General features: G+C 38.6%; 1 pseudogene across 1 annotated transcript; it reads right to left on the bottom strand.

Moving 5' to 3' along the window:
• Window positions 1-590: 590 nt before the first annotated feature.
• On the bottom strand, window positions 591-3745 carry LOC149543016 (putative dolichyl-diphosphooligosaccharide--protein glycosyltransferase subunit 3B pseudogene; annotated as a pseudogene). Its single transcript, XR_016355582.1, has one exon. The product of XR_016355582.1 is annotated as a putative dolichyl-diphosphooligosaccharide--protein glycosyltransferase subunit 3B pseudogene (transcript).
• Window positions 3746-5808: the final 2063 nt, after the last annotated feature.

Genomic DNA, 5808 nt, shown 5'->3' with positions numbered 1-5808 from the left:
AGGAAATTTTTCATTCCAAAATTGATCCTATAATCCAACCGTGGAAATCTCAAATGTCATTAACTGGAAGTAAAAACTTTTAAGTTGGTGGAAGAAATTTCTAATCCACCCACCCCCCACAAACAACTGTTAAGCAAAAAAATTCTGGGCTCCAACTTTTTAAAACTAGATTGTAGTTAATACCAAACATTGTTTGCCTCCTTCCAAGAGAATTGTCCCTCCGTAATTCTAAATCCTCAAGTCTCGACAAATGGACAAGTGTTTTACTGTAACTCTCCTAGTATAATATATTTGTAATTGTCACATCTTGAAAACAAAAAGAAGAGAAGACAACAAAATATGCAGTTTGTGACAAATTTCTATGAAGCAGTGGCCCTGTAATTACAACCCCTTATCCAAATTCAGCTAAATTTTGAGATCCTGAACTATAGCTGCTCCCAACTATAGAAATAGATATCCAATTATTTGATCTGCTAATTAAAGAAATAAATAAAAACACCTGAGCCTTAGAAAATAAAGCAGTTCATGCACTTATAGTTTAGGACAACTGCTGAGCATTTCAGTGAAGAACAATTTTAATTATGCTCGAATAAGGCAAATTCTAAGTATGAAATATTTTTAAAGAAAAGAAGTATTTGAATTCATCGCATCAAGACAATAGAAAATTTCGGTGGGAAAGCATGGAGGACCTTAGATAGATCCTGGCCAAAGAAAAAAAGGACCAAAAAGGGAGACGATTAACTAGGCAGAGGGCCAGAAACCATGAATGGCATAACCTGTCTTCCAATTGTCGAGAGAAATGACCTGTTTGACAGCCCAGAAGGAAAGCGCCATGGCCAGAAGCATGAAAACGCGTTGCATGTTCCGATTCCTCACATAAACCAGAAAATGAGTGACAAACGCCAAAACCAAGCCCACCACGGTATACAAAAACCCCACAGCAAAACCCTTGGCACCCAGCTGCATGCCCGATCCCTGGAAAAAGAAAACCAATTTGGAGGGATCATTCCTATCTGCCATAAACAGCGGCATCTTCCGAATAATGTTATACATGGCTCCGGATACGCTGAAAAAATAGACAAAGATGGAGAAGGCGAGCCAAAGCTTGGAGTCGTGAAGAGGGGTTTGTTGCGTGAGAAGCCTCTTAACCACATAAGGGGCGGCCACGAGAACAACCCCGCCCACAAAAAGAAGCTGCTTTTTGGAAACGGGAGAAGGGCGTTCGATCTCCCCTACACGCAAGCCAGTCTGCCCTTCAACAAAAGCAGCCATGCTTTCAGCCGTGCCTCCCCTCGACATCTCCATCGCGGGAGAATCCTTCAGATTAGCGTTGCCCGGACCTACAAGCCGGATATGAGGCAGCGAATTCACGCCCATGAGAGCGAAGCTCGCCTGGGACTCCTTGAATTCGATGTCGCAGAAGAAAAGCTTTGTGAGGCCAGGGTTGTTCTCGATAAAGGTGGAGGCCATCAGTTGGAATTCGGCGTGCAGGTCCTGCAACCGCAACTCCACATTGTCCCGCATCTGTACTGCATCGAAGAAGATGAATAGCGAATACGATCGAGATTTCGCCCTTGCCGCATAGCGCTGCAATGAGGCATCGTCCAGATGGATCACGCCCCCCGCTGACTGTTCCTGCAATTTCACTAACTCGGCCACCAGATCACCATCCCCCTCCGCTAATGCCACCGCCACTGCCGCCGCGATCAGAAAAAGTACTGCGATCGCCCTGTTCTTCATTTTCGCCTTTTTCACCCAGCTGCTCTGCTGCACTTCTGCTCCAGCCCCAAATTGCCTATTTTTAAGAGGGCTTATTTTGTAGGCTAGGCGTACGAGGGATTCATCTCTGACGCCATGTTTAATGTAAGTCGTGCCATCTTTCAAACGTTCTGTGAGTCCCTAGATAGCCGACTTACGTTTTTGATTAATAGCTGTGCTTTAACAAATATTAAATAAAATCTCTAATGTTTCTAAAGTCTGTGACACATCAATTTTTCTTTTTTCTTTTTTCTTTTGAATGTGTGCTTTATATGATTGGTTTTTGCCATTTTTACAAACATTATTTTGTTTTTTTCATTTAAATCAACGATTGAAGATTCTTCAATGGTCGTCATCATAGGTGATGGCTTTCCTCTTTGTTGAACATTGAAAAGATAAAAAAGATCTATATTTCATATCGTTCCAATGGTAGTCCATTTACACTCCATGGCTGTTAACCGTTGGATGTAAAATTTAGTTCCTCACATTCAAATAGGGAACGCCTACGGCATAATAACAAGTATGACAATGACAGTTATGAAGTTCAGCATCTATCCACCGGAAACCTCCACCATGTCCACTTTTTTCAGCCTTGTTTCCCCTTTTCACGGGTAAGACAATGCCAAATTATCAAAACAATCTAGTGGAAGTGTTCCTAAGAATAAGCCTATCAGCTTAATTAAAAACGTTACTAATTGACCTCAAAAGACACTCTTATGCTTAATAGTTATTTTGACACTCGCGTATCTCATCTAAAATCTATTCATACTCATAATAAAATTCTTATCAGACTATAAACAACAGAGAAAAAATGCTAAATAATAGCTCTAACTACGTATATGTGTAACGTATGGCCAAAAATGCCTATAATAACTACACCTCTTGGTCATTTGATAGTACCTATAGGTGCATTTACAAGCTTCTAAAATTATAACTTTCAGGTATACCGAGATAACCAAGATCTTAGAGCAATTTGCATTTTATACGAGAAAGGTTAAGGGAATCCAGCACACAATACCATCTATATATATGTTTTTAGCCTTTTATTTATGGCTTATTCACAGTCTACATTTCTTGGTCTTGGGTAATGTAGTCAATGCAACATACAAAACAACCATATGATCACTTTCGCACCATGTAAATAACAGTAAAGAAGAATGATTCTAATATCGTGTCAAAATCTGACATACAACCGTCCTCAAACATGAAATCTATTGAAATCATTCACTAGGTTGAAGCATTTTTTAAGTATATAATTAGAAATGTTTTGCTTTCCAATTTAAAAAAATTAACCATCCCTTCCATTTTTCTATTTTATATGAACTTATGTGCCTTCCACCTGTCTTGAGATGTAGCTGCATCGGAATTTGCATATGGAAAGACTAAAACTTGAAAAAAAAAAGTACAGCAATAGCAGCTCCGCTCACACTTTTAATGTGACCTACCCTCAATTTTGTTGATCTCATTTCCTTAAACCAACTTCGAAGCAACTTGCTCTTTATTTCACAGCAAATAATATAAAATTGGCCTTTAGGTTTTCTTTAACAGGTCATCCAGAGTATACAGGTTGAGGATATATAAAGCAATCAGAACTGGGTCTATACAAGTTCTTGACTGCCGAAGACATCTAGGCATGCGCAGGACATTGCATAGATGGCTGGTCATCCCCTGTCATTTCCTCTTATTTTTGCTGCCATACCAGGGACATTTCCTATGCAAACAGACAGCGGGGGAGAGAATTTCTAGCTGTCCCCACAATTCTCTAAAACATTTCTGGTGAGGAACCTGGTCAAAAAATGTCGAGTCCATGTCCCGGGGTACATAGTTTTTTAAGCTATCTTTTATCCTTCCATATCATCAGTTAAGCTATCTTTTGTCCTTTCATATCATCAGCAAGCCACACAACAAATCAATTCTGAGTCATTTAGAGTGAGATTCATTACCAGGCACTCAAAATTAAGTTGCAATCTTCAACAGTTGTTTTACCATAAACAGATCATCAATCCCAATCCCAAGCATCCTTTGTATTAATGAAAGTTTTAAAAAAACAAAGTAGTAGCTATAAAACAACAGTTATCCAGAGACCCGTCCCTCACCCCTTGAGACATGTCTCCAATACTAGAGACATCTCCAAAAACTTGCTGTTGTGCAAGGTTCTTTTGGCCGCCATGTTCTGCCATTTCTTAAGTCTCCCAACCAGAAATTGACAACTCTTGCCAGAAAACTTATGGTAAAATGCAAAGGCGACAAAGAAAGACAAATAAATACAATAAGCCTGGATATTGTTTCATGCCAATATTTTGAATGATAAAAAATTCCATACAAAGCTATAGTAATTGGATCTATTGACAGTGTAGACTTTTTGCGAGAGGCACAAAAATGTTTTATGACCGACTTCCTGTCATCGTAATAGTTTAAAGGGAAATTGCCTTTACTATTTATTGTTCTTGTGACTGATACACTATTCCTATTTTCAAAGTTCTGACATGATATTTTCTAAAATATTAAATCATATTAGAAAAAAATGACATCTCCAAGTACCATCATCTCCTATTTTAAAAAATTAACTGTGCCAGTACCAGTACTAATCTCCTGCATCTCCAAGTACCCCTGTCGTAACTATGTATAAACCTAAAAAGTAAAAACAATTTACATACTGAATCTGATGGACAGACACTCCTAAAATCAGCACAAGATATATGTAAGTGTACATCATAAAATGAATATCAGACATAACTAGGAAGATGATTGCAGCAATAGCCAAGTTCACGAAATCCTAAACCAATATATTTAAACAAGGTTTGGAAACATTGCTCTAGAAAGTTAAATAGTAAATGCTTCAAGAAAAAGTGAACAAAAATACAACCTTGAATCGAATTAATTTTGTCCATACATTTGGATAGGCCCTTATAACCAAATTAATCTAGAGAACATCACAAGTTATTGTCAGAAGCATATATTTGTGTGTGTGTGTGTGTGTAATAAAGTATAATTTATGGTGTGTTTGTTTGTACACAAAAATGATTCTATGGGTATGCCTTGTCCTGTCCTTGGGCATTCAGCAAACCAGACATCAGGTCAAAAGAGATGAGCAATGTAACTAAGCTCAGAATAGTTAGGCAAAGGGAGATCCTAGTGGTAATTTGCACAACCAAGCTGTCAGCTATGTGAGTTCATTTAGCTTTAACAAGCTGCCTCAAGATAACTAACTAAGAGAGTGTGATTTTTCATGCAGTGCGCATCTTGCACCAAGAAGGGTTCTTGATAAAAATGTGTTGCGGAAAGGGTATAAAAAGAATGTTACTGTATAAACTATGATATTTTAATGGTGGCAAGGATTGGGCATGGTTCCATGGTGTCTCGAAATGGGAGGATGTGGGGACGGATCTTGAGGCCAGGGTGACCAAGCAACTGGATTTTGAGTGAGAGTTCGGATCTTGATTTGGCTAGGGTACATAAACCTTCACTTAGCTTTTTCAAGTGGCCTCAAGATATCAATTTAACTTTCGAGGCTGTGATTTTCTATGCAGTGCACTTCTTGCACAAAGATGGATTTGAGATCAAATTTGTTAAAAAAATTCAATAAAATGTGTTGACAGAAAGGGTGTTAATTTTTAAAAGCATATTACTGTATAAACTACAATACTTTATGATGGCAAGGATTGGGGATGTTTATAGAACCTGTTTCCCATGGAGTCTCAATATGGGGGGATGTGGGGATGGATCTGGGGGCAGGGTATCCAAGCAACTAGATTTAGAGTAAGGCTTGGGATCTTGATTTGGGTAGGATCCATAAACCTTCATTTAGCTTTTTCAAGCTGCCTCAAGATATCGATTTAAGTTTAAAGGGTGTGATTTTTCATGCAGTACGCTTCTTGGACAACAGAGGATTTTGGATAAAATGTGTTGACAAAAAGGGAATTAATAGAATGTTACAATATAGACTACGATATTTTAATGGTGGGGAGGATTGGGCATGCTGCTAGAACCTGTGTTCCATGGAGTCTCAACATGTAAGGATGTTGGGATGGATCTTGGGGGGCAAGGTGA

This window comes from Cupressus sempervirens, chromosome 8 (assembly GCF_028749045.1).
Source record: "Cupressus sempervirens isolate cs-2001-9-10 chromosome 8, ASM2874904v1, whole genome shotgun sequence".
Taxonomy (NCBI): Eukaryota; Viridiplantae; Streptophyta; class Pinopsida; order Cupressales; family Cupressaceae; genus Cupressus; species Cupressus sempervirens.
The sequence above is the reverse complement of the archived record's forward strand: the minus strand, read 5'-3'. Positions and strand labels throughout refer to the sequence as shown.